This window comes from Pleurodeles waltl, chromosome 12 (genome assembly GCF_031143425.1).
Source record: "Pleurodeles waltl isolate 20211129_DDA chromosome 12, aPleWal1.hap1.20221129, whole genome shotgun sequence".
Taxonomy (NCBI): domain Eukaryota; kingdom Metazoa; phylum Chordata; class Amphibia; order Caudata; family Salamandridae; genus Pleurodeles; species Pleurodeles waltl.
Window position 1 is genome coordinate 652,096,973 of NC_090451.1, and position 19,587 is coordinate 652,116,559.

The following is a 19,587-nucleotide window of genomic DNA, read 5'->3' on the forward strand; positions in this document are numbered from 1 at the left end:
CACGAAGGGAAGGAAGGAAGGCCTTGAGAGCCAGACGTATCGCCCACAGTTCCAACAGATTGATATGAAACATCTGTTCCACCTGAGACCAATTACCTTTGATCTCCAGATCCCCCAGAAGAGCACCCCACCCTAGAGTGGAGGCATCCGTTATAACCATGGCCACTGGAGGTGGTAGCGGGAACGGCCTTTCTTGGGAAAGGTTGCCGTCCACTGCCCACCACTGGAGATCCGCTGCAGTGTCCCTGGAGATCCTTATCGAATCCTCAAGATCTCCTTTGTGCTGAAACCACTGCCTGCGGAGGCACCAATGAAGAGCCCTCATTTGCCAGCACGCATGAGTGACCAACAGAATGCAAGAAGCAAACAGACCAAGCAGGCGTAAGACCTTGAGGACTGGAATAACCGCTCCATTTTGAAACATTGGAATCAGCACCTGAATGTCCCGAATCCGCTAAGGTGGGGGGTAGGCCTGATACAATGTTGTGTCCAGTACTGCCCATATGAACAGGAGGCGTTGAGAGGGCTCCAGGTGAGACTTGGGCACGTTTTATCAAAAAACCCAGATCGAACAACAACTGGGTTGTCACCTGCAGGTGATGCAGCACCAGCTCTGGAGACTTGGCTTTGACCAACCAATCATCCAGGTAGGGTAATACCACTATTCCCTTCCTCCTGAGATGTGCTGCAACCACTGCCATCACCTTTGTGAAGACTCGAGGTGCTGAAGTAAGCCCAAACGGAAAGACCGCAAACTGGTAGTGTTGTGACCCCACCACAAACCGGATATACTTCCTGTGCGACTTGAGTATAGGGATATGAAAGTACGCATCCTGCAAAGCGACAGACACCATCCAATCCTCTTTGTTCAACGCCATAAGTACCTGCGCTAGAGTCAGCATTTTGAATTTCTCCTGCTTGAGGAACCCATTCAAAATCCTCAGGTCTAGGATCGGTCTCAGGCGACCGTCCTTCTTGGGGATCAGGAAATATCTTGAATAACAACCCTGACCCCTTTCCTGCTCTGGAACCAACTCTACCACACCCTTCGATAACATGGCCAGAACCTCCTGTTGCAACAACAGGAGATGATCTTCTGAACAAAATGAGGGATGGGGGGGGGGGGAGGGAGGAGGGAACTCCTGAAAGGGGACAGAATATCCTTTTTCCACAATATTCAACACCCAGGAGTCTGTTGTTAAAGAGAAAAAAACAAAGCCTTCCCCCTACAGGAGAGGCATGTTCGATAAGGTGGGGAAAACTAGGGCTGCTTCCCCTGCTGTTGTCCACCAGAGGAAGAGGATGATGATGGAGGGTGCTGCTGGGCTGCCACTCTAACTCTAGCCCTCCCTCACCCTCTAAAGGATCGATAGGATGGATGGATTGGCAGGTTGTTGGGCTGAGTACTGGGGCCTCCTAAAAACTGCCCCACAACCAAACCCTCTGAATCTGCGAAAAGGCCTATAAGGGGCAGCAGGGGTAGCCTGTAAGCCTAAGGACTTTGCTGTAGCCCGGCTGTCCTTAAAACGTTCAAGGGCAGAGTCTGCTTTCTCCCCAAACAGCTTTTCACCATCGAAGGGCAAGTCTAGTAAGGTGGTCTGTACATCCGAGGAGAATCCGGAGGACCTCAGCCAAGCGTGCCTCCTTGTAGCAACAGATGTCCCCATTGCCCTAGCAACTGAGTCCGTTGTATCAAGGCCAGAATGTATAATCTGCTGTGCAGCAGCCTGTGCGTCCGAAAAGAGTGTTCCAAAAGGCCTCTGTGAGTCCTGTGGCAGATCCCCGACCATAGCCTTGGCCGAGTCCATAATGGCGTGGACATACTTGCCCAGCACACAGGTATCGTTTGCAGCCTTGAGCGCCATGCTGCAAGACGAAAAGATATTTTTAGAAGACTGTTCCATTCGTTTGGACTCTCTATAAGACGGGACTACAGGGAATGAACCAGGAGCAGACTTTGTGGAGCACGACGCTTGAACCACTAAACTCTCTGGGGTTGGATGATGTGAAAGGAACCCAGGATCCCTGGGTGCTCCCCTATGCCTCCTTGCTACAGCCCTATTCACAGCCGGAGACGAAACTGGTTTCCTCCACAGGTTCATAATAGGCTCCATCAATGCCTCGTTGAAGGGCAGCAAAGGATCAGCCGAGGACGTAGAGGGATGCGTCACCTCAGTTAGCAGATTTGTCTTCACCTCTGCTGCAGATAAAGGCAGGTCTAAATAGTCTGCTGCCTTTCTAATGACCGAATGAAATGTCGCTGCCTCCTCCGTAAACTCCCCTGGAGATTAAATGTCCCATTCTGGGGAAGTATCCAGCCCCCTGGCTGACCCCAATCCTTGGTATTCATCCGAAGGCTCTACAAGCTCGCCCTCCTCCAACTGCCGGTATTCTTCCTCTTCAAGGAGACGCAAGGCTTTCCTTTGAGATCTCAAGCGGGACTCTAGCCTTGGCGTCGACATTGAATTCACCGACACCGAAGACACCGCTTTCGAATCCCGACAGGGCACAGGAGAGGATGGATGAATCCGAGAATCACTTGGATCCGGCACCGACACGGACTCTACCGCTCCTTCTTCGGAGTCGGCTGGCACGAAGGTAATGGGGCCGGCTGGCCAGGGGATAGCATCCGTGTTGGCTAACGCGGTGATGGCAACGGCGCCACGGATCTAGATGGTGACGCCATACCACATGGAGACATCATTGGTATCGACCCGGAACCCCCAACCGGGCAAAACGGCATAAACAGCCTCATCTTGTATGGAGCGCAGTGAAAATGCTAATGGGCCTGTGGGACCCGCCGGTGTACCAGCAGGGGCCATAGACTGGAAAACAGCATACATAGCATTTAGAAATGCTGCTGGATCTGCTCCCAGAGCCGGGAAGGCAGGATATCTCTGGTCTTGATCCTGCTGCTGCACATCAGGGTCTTGTGGCGCCGGTGAAAACTGAGGGCTATGAAGAGCCACCTCATAGACTGATGACGACGGAGATATTTCTGGACTTTGGGGCTGTGGAGTCACAGTAGGGCTCACCTCCCAATTGCTTCGACATCTAGTAGATGGAGACCTTGACCTCGATAGGCTCCGTGTCGAACGGCGCCGTGAGTCATGACGCCGCCACTTCTTGTGCCTCTTGGAAGAAGCGTGAGATGAAGCCCTCTTATTGCCATTCTTCTTCGCTAAGAAAAGCTTGGCCTCTCTTTCTTTGAGTGCCTTAGGGTTCATGCTCTGGCATGATCCACACCCCTCAACATCGTGCTCAGAGCTAAGACACCAAAGGCAGTCCCCATGCGGATCAGTGACTGACATCCGACGGCCACATGCATTACAAGGCCTGAAACCCGATTTTCTCGGGGGAGACATTGTAACTACTAAAGCTACAACTCTATCCAACTAGCCAGGAAAAAAAAAAAGTTAGCGTCGAAGGCACGGAAAAAAGGAAACTGACGTCAGCACACCGGCGAGGACCTCTTATTAGCACGGTGACGTCAGACGGAGTCGCGTGGAGCCGTGCAATTGTGACGTCCTCGTCGACATGGAGAACTGGGAAGAAGACTTTCCGTCGGATGCTGGCGCAAGGAAGAATTCATAAGGTGAGGAATCTTAAGGTGAGGAATCCACAGGTAGTTTGTATCCATCAGAAGTTTCCTTTATTTTTGGAACTCTTACCAAGTTTATGGACAGCAGACACCAGTGTAAAAAATAGACCTTTTCAGCAACTTATTGTCGGATATTTTCTTACTTAAGAGTGGCAAAATTGTTAAATAGAAGGAATAGAAGGGGAAAAAAAAAGTCATGTGTAGTACTATTATGAACAGAAAAACTCTGCAAAAGGTACTCTTGCAGAGAAAAATTGTGAAAACATATGCCGCTGTGCAAAGAAAAGCTCAACAAAAGGGAAACTTGTTAATGAATAGTCTGGATATACTATCAAACCTTGCTGGGTTCAGATAGAGTTAAAATATACCACTATGTGATGCAAATCATCTTGTAATGTGCAGACAAACTTTGGTCAGACAATGGTAAATCGAAAAACTCTTCACACTTTGCAAAACCTCAGTAGAAAAAAATGACAAACTCTAAGTGATAGTGCCTCATTTCAAACTGTGTTTGGTCTGCAATCCACCTCCTCCCCTCTCTACTGTATACCCAACCATCTTTGAATTTGTTCAGAAGAAAACCTAAGGTAAAAATTGTAGAAATGTATAACATCAGCGCATTTTTTGTGTTTGGCAGTTGTCCGTTAGGTGTATATATCCGAAGTTTGTCGATGTTCCTTCATGGCAGCTTCCTACTAAAAAGAGAGATTTACTACACGCGGTAAACAAAGATAATGTGTGTTGCGATATTTACTGGGTGTTGAAAATAACACATTCTCAGTTGCGCTCGAGAAAATGAAGTCTTACATGCAGAATTCAGACCTTTCTGCATCAAATTCCACCTATATCCCATTTTTTCACCTGGTCTGACCTGCCAAAATTCACCAGGGAAAAGGGGGGCGGTGTTGTTTTGTGCGAATCTCAGAATTCCGTTTCTTGTGCAAACAGGGATTTGTGCAGGAATCAGAATCCAGCGGCCCACTGGTCGTTTCCACTACAGCGGCTCCACAAACGTGAAACCAACTGAGCGTCTAAACTATCCGTTGCGGAAGCACGTCCACTCCCTTCGCCCTAAATATTTGTGTCTGGGTCCAAAGAAAATTGAATAACACATGGTCTGCTCCAAAAAAATGGCAGCTGATAATTCCATCCTGAACTTGTGATGACAGGGCCAACCACCAGATCCTCTGGGGGCGTCGTGGTTTCCCTGCCACAGGGATCCGGTGTGGAAAATGTCTGCTGGTGCTGTTACAGGGCTGGGCCTGCGTTGTCCTGCAGCTGTGGGCGCGAGCCTTAAGATAGCTTCCTGGTTCGCCGGCTGCGGGTTCACGTCTCGCGGATTAGGGAGAGAATTCTGGAGTTCGTGTTCTCAGCTGCTCGGTCTCTGACCCTCAGATTACATTTACAGATTTCTATATCTGGCTCCCAGAACCTTGGGGTGTCTTTACGTTCTGGAAGTTTATTGTCAGCGTCCATTTTATTTGCCTCTGTACCCAAAGGAACCGCACTGCGATAACAGCTGACTCGGGTTAGCGGAAACTGCCGGCACATGGGGTCTTTCATATTGCGAATGAGTCTTGATTGATGACCTCTCATGTTTTCTTCATGTACTTTATATATGTGAAATGATAAAGCACGAGTCTCGCTCATACGCAACACAGCACTGTACAGTATGTGAGGTGTTGGGAGACATTCTACAAGATCGTGTACATCAAGTGGGGATTATACAAATATATTTCACATTTTTTAGGCCGAGGGAGATTCATTGATTTTTGTCCTGAATCCACAATGCTTTGTCAAGCGCCAAGAAGTGGATTTGCACCCATGTCCCCAGGTTCCAAAATAGGCAAGACTTACCACTAGGCCACATCAGTTCCAAGACTGGCTAAATTCTAGGAAAAAACTGAAAAATGTAGACCTGACAACTTCACCAAAAATCTCAGTGTGAGAAGGGGGCGGGGCCTTGGAGGGGGCATGGCCTCCTGCCAAGCAGCACCTAAGAGGCACTTTTGACCCTACCCTGGCCTCCATCCCTCTTCCTCAAAAAATAAAAACAAGCTTGCTGAGGCTGCTGCTGATGTCCTGGGGTGTTTTCATATCCATTAATGGACATCGACAGTTAAAATCCTCAGAAAACGAGCTGAAAACCACTGTATATAGTGGTTTTCACCTTGGTTTCTGTGTTACCGTCTGATATTGGCTCCTCAACGGGAGACCATGTGAAGGGAGCCAATATCGTGTGCCACACCTGGCACCGTGTGAAATGGAAGGTCTGAAAACGAACAGTTCAAGGAGGTGTTGGCTTCCTATCGAAGCGTCCAGGGCTGCCTAACTCAGCAGCTAAGGAGACAGGGCCGTGTGGTCCATGGAATGACTTGTGAAGAAGGTCGATCCTGACTTATCCTCCAGGAGATCCCTGGCCAACCTGATTCATTTATCCTGTCTCACTCAGGAAAGGGACTGTTTGTTAGACGTTTTTGCCTCATTCAGCCTCATCAGGCCACAAAGTAACTTGTACCACAAGCCAGCGCTTTGCAAAACAAAAAAATAAATACTGGGCAGTAAGGAAATAAAAGGGGCCATTAAGAGAATAGCTATAAGTGAGTAAGTGACTTTCATTATTTGTTCAACACACACTACAGTGCTATGTACTTCCTGCTGACTTAAGAAGACAGTGATAGAATATACAGCTAAAATGAAGGTCCAACCACAGCCCTCCACAGTTGGTTGGTTATAGATCATACATATATATGCTTTATCCATCAGCACAGGCACGGGGGTACACGCATTATTTGAGAAAAGAGGAATGTCAGTTGTTACTGCGTAGTGCATTACAGTTCTGTACTTTAACAACTCCCAATTAAAATAATCCTGACATACTGATTCCCTATATAACACCACAATGTAAAAGCACCTTGATACGTTTTACATGAAGTAATCCCTTCGAAGTAACAGTAGGGCAATGAAAAACACGTTCAAAACTTTCCTAAAAGTTGAGAAATTCTTTGGTAACTCATTGTTAGCTTTTGCTGTATTATGTTAAGTTGTATTGTCTTCTGCTATTCCTTGTTATGTTATGCTTTACCTTTTAGCATACCAATCTAGAAGTATTTGTATTGCACATTTGCATCATTTGAATGGTTTTTTATTACTTTCGGCTTCTCGGAGCCCTTCCCTTGCAGGTATGGAATATCTCATAAAGTAGAGTCATGTAAGGTCAGATTTACTAATCGTTCAAGTAATGCAACACAGCAAGGCAAATTCCTTCATTGCTTGAAAAGAAAAGAGCAGAAATGCTCCATATCTACTAATATACGGCACACTTCTGCTCTCTCATACCTCTGGCGCACATCAGGCAATCTAGCGCCCAGGGAGCCAACCCTGCACCATGGTGAATGGGTGTCTGTGTTACAGGTATGATTGTTTTTGCGCAGGAAGGGATACATTCCTACACTGAACAATCCTTAGAGGCATATTCCTCTTTCTATATGTGCTGCAGAGCGAGTATAGACATAAAGAGGAAGTAACAAGAAGAAAGCCAACCTCGGTAGTCCACCTTTTTGGTGCAAACATAGGTTTACTACCTTTAGTAAATCTTGGTTTGTGTCAAAATCCATAGGTGGGTGCATGGGAACAACCATGCCTCTCTGGCGCAACGAAACACAAGGCAGAGCTATGCACTTTTTTCAGATATAGTTATAGAGTTGTGCTGCATGTATGGAAGTGGTATGTTTTAGCAAGAATCGTCTGATGGCTAAGTGAGTCCCAAACGTGTGTCCAAAAAAATCCAGCAGCTCCTTTCTCCACCTCCTTATTGGGAATAGAAAAGGGGTGACAGGAAGTATGTGATTGATTGATCCAAGGATAATACACAAAGGAGTACTGGAACTCTTCCAACCAGGGTTAATCAGTGTTTTAATGGAAGACATGTATACACAGTAGTAAGATAGTAAAATGGAATACGACCTTCTACAAGGAGCCGTAGTTGAGGGTGCACTGATGAAGTCTCATGGCCTTCTTCCTTGCTAAGCATATAGCAACATTTTCTAACTTTTGATCCCTTTGGGCAAAATTGGTATGGGTGACGAGTAATAAGACAGTACATCAGTAATTCCTCCAAAAGAACTTTTAACATGTTTTTTATGAATTCATGGCATATTATTGTATGTATGGTATTTATACAACACAATCCGAACCAAAAGGTGCGAAAATGCTGTCCACCATCAAAAGCAGAGATACCGTCAATTATTGTTTGGATGGGAAGCTGGTTCCTAATAGCAAAAGCGGACCGTTCTTGCAACTTGATGTAGAGTGCTTTACAAAGATGCATCTTCTGCTGTTTCCTAAAACAGAGCAGGTTTGTTGTGGTCGTTATTGGGCATGATAATGTTGTTTCAGAACCTGAGAGCATAAATGGAGAAGGCCTGTTGGCTTGTCTTTTTTCTTTTTACTTAGAGTTGAAAAAACTGACCAATATATTGAGTTGGTAAATTAAGAAAGAGATCCAGGTCAAAAGCAAACTTAAGCTCAAATCCACTTTTCTTATGTGCTGAAGAACTTTGTCAGTTTAAAAAGAAACGTCGAGTGAGAAGGGGCTTTCCCCAATCCTCTAATAAGGGCTTGTATTTCCACTTGAAAGGGGCTTAGTGAGCTGGAATCCATGGATGTCTCTGTCACACAGACAGGCATTTAGCTTGGAATGCTTGTCTCAGAGATCTGAAATCTGAAAATAGAGTTCAGTGTCATCACCATATAGTCTGGGACCCCATTATTGGATTGCAGAGTGCACATGAGTTGACTCAGCTACTTTTTGGGTTTTATGATAGAAGACTTAAAACATTTTAAAGTAACCGAGCACCAGTGGAACGCCACTAACACCTTTTTCAAAGCGCATGTGGTCATGCATGGTGGAACATGCCCTGTCTGGATGGGAGGCACAGACGTGCATGTGCGGGGATGGGTTTCAGGATTGTGCATAATTGTGCGCAACAGTATATCGGCTAGGTGATGCACTAGATGCAGCACCACAACAGGTCGCAATCCATAAACTGTTTGCTTACTCCTTCCCACAACCACTCGTTCTATTGATACCTTGATGGGATTTTCATCTCTTAAGCAAAACCTGATATATGTGTGTCTTCCACAGTAGAATCAAAGCAGAGACTGGAGATCCCCTCATCCTTGTACACAAAATTACCTTCCTGTAAACTCATCACTTTTTCCAATGCTCGCAAACATTTTGCCTGTCTGGAAGGACTTCTCTCATAAGTTACTGTGTTTTCTCACTGTATTTTGACTATTCGTTTATTGCTTGTCAGAGGTCCTAATTCTCAGCACTGCGCTTAACGTTGCCGCCGTTTTTCTTCAGCCAATGGGCTGACAACATGACCTCCCATCACCTTGTAGCTCATATTGTTCCCTTTACACTTCTATCTTTCACCTTTGGTAACCCTTGTGCTGTGGCAATACGATGGCCCGATTGTTGTACATTTTGAGAACCTAATGCTTAAAGAAGTGTACGGTACAGCAGCTACACATCAGTGGACTGACGTCTACAAAAAACTTACTGCAAAACCTCAGAGTAAATTGTGGCAAACATTTTTCTTAGAGATCCATGAGTTACCAGGCTTACAGACCTAAAGGAGGAACCAGTACTTATTAAAAAAAAAAACAGTTTTTTGTGTAGCACTGACTACCCCTCAAATATAGTTCAGTGCTTTTTCTACTACCCGATTCAAGCTATAATCTTTGCAAACTGATACCATTTTGATGCGGTTTAATGGTCTGCAGCCTCTGGGCTTTATGTAGAAATTGAAGACAGAACACACCTTCAGTGGCACGGTGGATGTGGCACCCGTAAATCAAGTGTATTATAGCCAGGTCCACTGGAATTCTGACTTTTTGCAGTTGCGGCGTTTTCCACATAATTATAGTTTTGCCGCATATGTCACATGATCCATAATCTGCCGGGCAATCTGCAGATTGTAGTAAATTATTTTGTTTTTACCTCAAACCGATCAAAAGTTGCTAAAAAGCGGCAACGGATGTTTCCGTGCAGTGGAAGGCCCTTTGCAGAAGCTGAGTGGTCCAGTTTCCGTTTTTAATTGCTGTCTTTGAGTTTCACACTGGCACTAATGCCCTGACAGTGTTAATCTGTGTAAAAATGACAACATAAGGAAGTAAATTACCACAAAGTATGCCGCATTACGCCGCATAATTTGCCTTTGCTTGCCCTCCTCCAACCCCTAAATAAGACCCTTTATTCCCTAATGAGCGAATTCGTTAATTATACTTATAAATGTATTTTCTTTATTGCAGGGTTGTCCAATGTGGGCCCACTAGGGCAGACCAAACTACTAAACTTGCAGACTCCCGAGTATGTAAATAAGGTCCTTTTAATTTATTTGTATATTAATTCATCTTAAATGTCTATACTGAAAGTAGGGCATAGATCCTGCCCTCCTACCCCTATGTTACACAGCTCTGTTTTAATGCATCTGTGCAGGGACAGGTCAATTCTCCTTTCCAAGATCCTGCTTTAGACAAAGCTGGCTATCCACCAGGAGCCTCTGTCTCCTTCAGACTGTTGGAAGATGCCTGGCTGCGTTCTGAATTTCTCTCTCACTGCTCTCTTGTTTTACATATATGAATACATCATATTTCCATCAAAAATGCAATGAGCAGAGTTTGCTTACCCTAAATAACCTATTCACTGGAGACAGGCCATGTCCACAATCCAGATGCTGGGATGGGACGTTTCAGTTTACATATGGAGCTTGGGAAAAAAAGAATAAAATGAGTTTGAAAACTCAGTCCTGGCCGGCTGCGCTCACACGACTGCACTTATGCGGCCCACTGGGCCAAACAGACATCGGGATGTTTTCCCACAGTCGCGCTGATGTTCAGGTAAAGTCTGTGGAAGCTGGTGCTGGGTGACAGAGTGACAGACTTTACCCAGCCTAACCAGCCTTTAAGCGATGTAGGAATGTTCACATTTTTCCGAATAACCAGCTAAACTAGTCCATTGCTACAATGTAAGAGTAGTCAGCGTTAGAAATTGATGGAACAGGTCACGTCACCTATAAAGGGGTCTGAGTCACAAAACGATTTGCATGTGTAAATTTGTTTTACATATGCAAATGCCTTAAAAGTTGAGTTCCGACTTTGCACTCGTAAATCATTTTACCCATGCATTATATCGTGTCAGCTTTTTATGTGTAGAACCCGGGCGGGGACTGGGCATTCCATGGCGGGGATGCCCTGAAAGTTTGGAAACAAACACTTGTGAACTTGAGTTTGTGTGAAAAGTGCTCCTGACTTATTCCTTTTAGGAGGAGAAGTACATGCGTTCGCCAGTGGGGTAGCAAAGATGACGTGGCCCTGGTGCGAGCAATGAAAATGGCCCCTTTGCCTGCTGCTGGGATAGTAGAATACAGCTATCAACAGGGTTCAGTGGGCCCTGGTGCACTGCACCTGCTGCACCAATGGTAGCTACGCCCCTGACGTTTACTGGGTTGGAATGAGCAGGGAACACACACAAAGTTGGAGGGAGGGAAGGCGGGATAAAAGTGGTTTCACATTGGAGAAAAATCTTTCTCACTGGAAAAAAGAAATGAACAGAGGTGTATCTACACCCAGGAGACAGAGCAAACCTGGGGACTCAAAGTGATAGATATTTTTGTGAATGGAAACTATAATTTATCATCTCTTAGGTGCAGCAAAACCATCACAAGAACGTGATCACTAATGACCATTCACCAGAATGCCAACTGACCCAAGGGACATCACATGATGCTCTTTGAAACCTCGTTACCTCACGGAGATGACCCCTCGTCCCGCCCTTAGTTCCCCACCGGGTACCAGGGCCTAAGGGAGTGGTGAAGAGAGCATAGTTGTCTGTGTAAGAGATGTGACAGCAGAAGAGACAGAAAAAGGACTGTATCCTTCCACATGTTTGCAGTTGGGAAAGGGTGACACCAAAGGTACCACTTTGCCCCCACCTGATTCAAATGTCCAACTGGACATGCACACATTTAAAAGTCAGAACCTTGTGTTGGCACAACGGCTGGGGTAGAATGAGCAAGTGGTGTCCAGCGTGTGAGCATCGCCTTTCCCCTGCTGACGACCAGCAATGTGGCATTTGTCCAGCTTTGGGCACATCTAGCGTGGATATTTATTTAGCACAAACCTAGTCGGCAAGCATTGCTTTTTACATTCAATGTCAGTTTTAAGAGACACTGGGAGATAAATTGCCTTAACCAGATGCACACCATTGTATCTACCGGACCTGGGATGCAAACCCAGGTCACCAGGTTTAAAAGTCGGCAGGTCAGCTGTTAGGCCGCATATCTTCTGTGCTCTCTGCAAATTATGGGCAATTGTTGAATTTTAATTGTCTGAGAATCTAATTCTTACTCTCTATTGCATGGTTGATTACCTGAGCACATTTTAAAACACCTGCATCACCAGCAAAGGCACCAATAGTACAGAAGAGCCCAATAACAAGTCAAATAGGAATAATCTTCCAAGTGAGAAGGCTGGACTTCTACAGATGAGAAAGTGGTAATTTCCCAACAGCTCTGTTACCTCTGGCCTATGCGAATGGGCTCCTTCTAGAAGCAAACACATCCCAGATACTGCAAAGACTGAAGGGACCCAGAATGCAGCCACCAGACAATTACAATACCTACGAGCTCTGCGGGAACTCCATTGGGTCTTCACGGCCAGACACACTTCCTCTGCATTGCCCACAGGGCCGCCTTTGGAATAGGACGGTTTCTTCACTGAAGTGAAACTTTAAAGGCACTTGCAGAATACATCTGAGCGCTCTAGACTGCCACCACTCCTGACCGTCCCGCTCCACAAGAAGTCATGCACCAGTGGAAACACACAGACACACTATCAGAAATCGAAATGTCATGTGTAAAATATCATATCAAGAATATCAGGGACACAAATATTGTGAAGGTAAATTTCTATAGGCAAGCAAAGTTTTACTATATATAACTCCACATATATGTACTTTGCCAATATATAGATAGCTTCAATGTATGTAGATGTGGCGTTAAGAATAGTAAATATATACTTACCTATTTGCACTTACTTTCTTGATATTTTGGTCATAGATGTTTTTGACACAATATTATATCCACATGACATTTCTGTTTCTGATATTATGTCAGTGATCGACAACAAATCTCTCAAATTCTCTCTTGGTAGAGAGAAGAGAAATAAAATACCCAAGGGCACCTAAAGTTGAGGAAAACAGTAAATATTGAGGCTTTGCCACGGGAGAGGTCCGCATCCAACAAAGAAGCAGAAACAATCACCCAATGCACATAAAGATATCGCCCACTCCTCTTCCATTTGACATAGTGTAGGATGTTGGCTCTGAATATAGTATCTCAAAGTGAGAGATAGTGTGCACAGAGTCCAAGGGTTCCCCTTAGAGGTTGATAGTGGCAAAATTAGATAATACTAATGCTCTATTTTGTGGTAGTGTGGCCGAGCAGTAGGCTTATCAGAGGGTAGAGTTAAGCATTTGTTGTACACACACAGGCAATAAATGAGAACACACACTCAAGGACTTAACTCCAGGCCAATAGATTTTTATATAGAAAAATATTATTTTCTTAATTTATTTTAGAACCACAAGATTCAGAATTTAGGTAAGTACATAAATTGTAAGGTACTTCACACAGATAAGTATAGAACTTTGATTTAAAACAGTAGTACACACAGTTTTGGTTAAAATGGCAATAAGCTATTTTAAAAGTGGACACTGCAAAAATCAACAGTTCCTGGGGGAGATAAGTATTGATTAGATTCTCAGGTAAGTAAAGCACTTACAAGTTCAGTCTCCTGGGCATAGGCAGCCCACAGTTGGGGGTTCAAGGCAACCCCAATCCCTCAGCACCAGCAACATAAGGCCGGTCAGGTGCAGAGGTCAAAGGAGGGTCGAAATACCATAGGCGCCTATGGAGAACAGGGGTGCTCTGGTTCCAGTCTGCTAGCAGGTAAGTACTTGTGTCCTCGGGGAGCAGACCAGGGGGGTTTTGTAGAGCCCGGTGGGGACACACACACAGGCACAAAAAATACACCCTCAGCAGCACAGGAGCGGCCGGGTGCAGTGTGCAAACTAGGTGTTGGGTTTGTCGTGGAAAACAATGGAGGGACCCGGGGGTCACTCTGGCGATGCAGGCAGGGCACAGGAGGGCTTTTCGGGCCAGCCACGACTGGGCTAGGATGAGGGCCGCCTGCTGGTCACTCCTGCACTGGTAGGTGGTTCCTCTCGGTCCTGGAGGCTGCGGGTGCAGTGCTTAGTCCAGGTGTCGGGTTCCTTTGTTACCAGGCAGTCGCGGTCATCTCTGCAGGTGTCGTTGTGAAGGTGCATGGAGGTCGACTCAGGGTGTCCACGTCATTGGAGTCACCTTGGAGTCCTCTCTGCGCTGTTGGATGTCCTGAACTCGAGTCGGGGGCGTCGGGTGCAGAGTGTGAAGACTCACGCTTCTGGTGGGAAGTTGGAGTCTCTTTAAAGTTGCTTTCTTTGCTGTTGTTTCTGGACAGAGCCACTGTCCTTGAGAGGTTCTTGGTCCTTTAGGTACAGGTTAGTCCTCTGAGTCCTCAGAGGTCGCTGGTCTCGCTGGATGCGTCGCTGTGCAGGTTTTTTGGAGACTGCCGACAGGCCCTTAGGGCTGGGGCCAAGTCAGTTGTTGTCTCCGTCGTCTCTGCGGGGCTTTCCGGTCAGCAGTCTTTCTTCTTTCTTCAGGTTGCAGGAATCTGATTTCCTGGGTTAAGGGTCACCCCTAAATACTCAATGTAGGTGTGTGTTTAGGTCTGGGGGGGCAGTAGCCAATGGCTACTGTACTGGAGGGTGGCTGCAGGGGTCACCTCAGCACAGGACACCTTAGGGGCTGTCCTGACTGGTGGTTGACTCCTCTTTGTTTTTCTCATTATCTCCCCTGGACTTGCTGCCAAAAAGTGGGGGCTGAGTAGAAGGGGTGGGCATCTCCACTAGCTGGAGTGCCCTGGGACTTTGTAACACCAGGCTTGACCCTTTGAGGCTCACCGCCAGGTGTTACAGTTCCTGCAGGGGGAGGCGTGAGGCACCTCCACCCAGGACAGGCTTTGTTCCTGGTCACAGAGTGCACAAAGGCCAACCTCATGTGTCCAGAAACTAGTCTGGAAGTGGCAGGCTGGCAGAGACCGGTCAGCCTAGCACTAACAGTTGGGCTGGCACGCAGGGGACATCTCTAAGATGCCCTTTGAGTGCATTTCTCAGTAAATCACACACTGGCATCAGTGTGGATTTATTGTGCTGAGAAATTTGATACCAAACTTCCCAGATTTCAGTGTAGTCATTATGGAACTGTGGAATTCGTATTTGACAAACTCCCAGACCATATACTCTTTATGGCTACCCTGCACTTACAATGACTAAGATATGGCTTAGACACTGTAGGGGCATAGTGCTCATGCAACTATGCCCTCGCCTGTGGTATAGTGCACCCTGCCTTAGGGCTGTAAGGCCTTCTAGAGGGGTGACTTACATATGCCACAGGCGGTGGGATGTGGGCATGGCACCCTGAGGGGAGTGCCATGTCGACTTAGTCATTTTCTCCCCACCAGCACACACAAGCTGTGAGGCATGTGCTGAGTGAGGGGTCCACAGGGTGGTATAATACATGCTGCAACCCTTAGAAACCTTCCCTGGCCACAAGGCCCTTGGTACCAGGGGTACCAGTTACAAGGGACTTCGCTGTGTGCCAGGGCTGTGCCAATTGTGGGAACAAAAGGAACAGTTTAGGGAAAGAAAACTGGTGTTAGGGCCTGGTAAGCAGGATCCCAGCACACTTTCAATCATAACTAGCATCAACAAAAGGCAAAACGTTAGGGGGTAACCATGCCATGAGAGGCATTTTCCTACACATAGTAAAATAAATTACTGGTCACCATGCACAACATAATTACTCCCATTGAGGCCAGAATGTAAACCTAAACTCTTGCCACCATTTTCTGTTTAAGGTCAGCAGGACAGGAAGACATTTGCCTGTTATGACATTGCCAGCACAACACAAGAGACTGCCATCTTTAAAGAGACGAGTTATCTGTTTCGAGTGCCTTGGTTTGTCATGGTGATGTGACTCAAAACTGTGTTGAAGGTTTGGACAGATTCAGGAGCCTTCTCCCACACGTTAAAAGTATCCATAAAATGTGGGTGGACTGATTCAGACCCAAAAAGTAATCATTGACAAATTGAATCATGGTGGTATGAACAAACTTGTTTTTTGGCCTCATTAACAAATACAGCATAGGTACAACAGGGGCAGCAGCAAAATGTTACTAGCATCAGCATCGGAAATCCACAATTCACACATAGACACACAACAGGCACAACAAGTCAGCAACAGGACCTCCTTTCTTACACTGAAAAATTCCTTAATGCTCTGAACATGTACAGCATGTGTGGCAGGCATGCAAAATTTCAGCTCACCACTTTCACCTAAAGTATGGGCTGAAGCCAGTGCTTAATTTGAGCTGGTGGTTACTGGTGGGCAACACCAGCACTCATTTTTGGGGCCCGGCACTTATGTTTGCTCATCAGACATTTACCTAGAGCAAGAGAGGGGGAAAACACACAAAAGGAAAAGAAGAGGAAGAGAAAGATGGAAAAAAACACAAAGGGAGAAAGCAGATATTCGATGCACTGACGTTTAATACCACCAGATGCATGCTTTTGAGCAGAGCTTTGGCACAGGCACTCGCTCTGTTGCAAACCAAGCACTGACTGAATCTCAAGGTTAAACTTAAAAGGCATTGCTCATAATGCATGCCAGCAGCAGTTTAAGCATAACAAACACGCACACGCACTCACTGTGTAAAGTTAGGCAGAAACACAAGCTCTTGTACACAAATTGAACAGGTTATTCACAGACATAAGCAGACACAGCATGCGAGATGCAAACTTCCTTACACACAGGAGTGGTACATACTCCAGATATTCAATACTGTCTCTCACACATGGAACAGGCACAGTATATGAGCAGCAGTTTAAAACCACCACCACTACCAATGCACTGACCCTCACCAAGGAAGAGCAGCCATAGATGAAGCAGCAGTGAAAGCTTCTTTACACACAGAAACGTGCAGTACACCAATCAGCACTGCACATTTCTCTCATAGTGCTTAGTTAGAACTTAAAAGGGGATAAAATAGAACTTCTTTGGATAGATAAAAAAAAACAGAAGACCCAACAAGGTTGAAGGAGAGAGGTCCACCTCAGTGGCGTTTCCAGTGAGCCATGAATCCCAATGCAAGGAAGAAAAAGGGCCCACTGAAATTTGTTTGAATAAATACAACAATAACAGGGCTTCACTGGGCCCTCAGGCCTCTGGGTGCTGGTGCCACTGCACCTGCTCTAGCAATGGAAGCTAGGCTCCTGGTGTGCCTACCAGTGATTCAAAAAATGTAAATGGTGTGCTCCAAAAAATACATATGGCCTGGGGATTTGGATTGAAGGCGGACTCTGCCTAGGATGTGTTCAGGCAGGTGAAGTACCTGGAGAACCATAGACTTCACACAGTGAGGAGGTAGTGTCTGCGAGAAGACGACATTCAAACATATTGGTCCAACAAACCAAGCACAATGGAGGTGCATCCAGTTTCATGTGCTTCCCTCGATTTCCCCTTCAGCATTGACTCTATCAGTATAGCTATCTTCCCCCATATTCCACTGATTTGGACACATCTGCGGACCTGTCAACTTACATGGTGCCCCCCAGTAACAACCAATATCGGCCCCCTTCACACGGTGAAGAGGTGAGGAGTCACTTTCACAAAGTGACAAGGAAAACAAGCTGAAAACCACTATAAACAGTTAATTTCTAGCTCGTTTTCCGAGGCTTTGAACTCCCGGCATCCATTAAAGGGTGTGAAAAGACACCAGGACATCAGCACCAGCCTCAACTAGCTTTGTTTTTTGGAGGAAGGGGTTTGGGGACAGGGCCATGGGCAAAAGTGCCTCTTAGGTACTTCTCCGCATGAGGCCCATAGTGAAATAGTTGTATTTGGCAGATCTGCATCCCACATCAACAGGTCCAGGAAACACAGAACTAGTGTAGCTAAGAATGAATAACAGATGCTATAGCAGCTGCAGCTTATTAACTCGAGCTAATAGTGATGATTCAGTGAGTTAAACCCTCGCTGCTGACAACTAACCAAGCTCCTGGTCAACATTTATTATGTTGCTCACCCAAATGCAACGATTTCCAAGAGAGTATCACACTAACAATTAGTAGCATCTGCTTATCACTACTCCCAACTGTGTACTATTGTGGTCAAATATGCACAACTGGGTGCAATGTTATAAGTACCTATTGTACCATTTAACTGAAGTGCCTGGAAGAAAATACGAACAGTGAAAGAATTAAGTATTTTTACTATCAGTAGCGAAGGATAATCTCTGGTAAGTGTCCCCTAAGAGAACAAATGTAATTACAGTAAAACGTCCCCTTCTCGGAAAGGTCCCTTGAATTACTCCCCACAGTGGTTGCAAATACAGTAACTTCCAGTTCCTAGTTATCTTAAATAATTTTGTGATTCCCTAATGCTTATAGGAACACCGGACACATCCTTGCCAATTTCTAAACATCAGGCCCTATATATCCCATCTGGTCTTCCAATGAGCAATTTACATGCTTATGGCTTTAGCTTTTCAGCCAATCACAGAACGGCGTGAGTTTATAGGTCACTAGGGCCGACCCTTGTAGAGTTTAACATCTGGCATATGTGCATTAGAAGATGCATTTAAAACACAGTTGTTTCTTTTCTCACCCACAAAGCAATCTGGACTATCCCAAGGCTACTTGGGAAAACGATGAGAGAGTTCACAGTATCTATCTATCTATGAGTTTGAACGTTGTCACAGTGAGTGCTGAATCCTTCTTAAAACGTTTTTGCTGTGTTCAGCTTGTCATGGAAAGATTTATTTGGTCTCAGTCATCACAGCAATTGCTCCAGTGCCACCTTTCTTCTAGCATCTACGCCAGTGCATTTGGTAGTTGAAGTCATCTTTGTAGTTTTCCATGGTGGAAAGGTCAATAGAGTTTTCAACATTTTGCTTACAAAAACAAGTTAGTGCTCCATTCCTCCAGATACTTATAGTGTTTCTAGAGTTTTTCCACCATAGCCCACAGATTTTCAAGATAAGACTTGCTGACTCCAGGTTCAGGTTCTGGGAAGTCCGCACCCCCGCACCTCACCCCCTACCCACGGTACATTGCCTACATGCTTCAGGGAAACACTATACATGCAAAGTCTAAAAGAAACAGCTGCAATCCCACCCGTTGCTGAACCGTTTAATGGAGTGTTTGCCATACCATCAATGAGAATGCCATTGTGAGTGCCCACTCCCTCTTCAAACACCATCACTCGTTTCAGCTCCTTCAGAAAAGAGTGGGTGATTGCCATCAAAGCAGGTGTAGCTGTGTATTTGCACGTGCGTGTGCGTGGGTGTGTGCGCATGCACAGATGTGGTGGATGTAAACAGTCTACTCATTCTCACATGTGGGTGATTTTCTGAGGAAAAAAATAAATTGTACTATAAGGATTTCTCTTTGTAAAAATGTCAACCTACATTAAATCCCATGAAACTTAATTCCTATACACACATGTGATTATTGAGGTAATTTAGTATTCAAACCGCAGTTCTAGCAATTTGGGGGGGCACGTGCTCCAACTATTCTGATGTTTGATTGGATGGTGAGTCTTAAATTTATCTTACGGTATTCATTTTCACAGGGGAGTGATTCACATGCTGGAATGGAGTCCAATTAAACTCGATACAGTCAGAGACAGTAGGGTAAAGGTGAAAAGAGACAGAAAGATTGTCTGTGCATGGGATTTATTGCCAATATATACCTTGTTTGCCCCACTGTGTTTATCTTGGAATGTTGCATCAAGGGTTGTCCATCCAGACATGACTTCTGT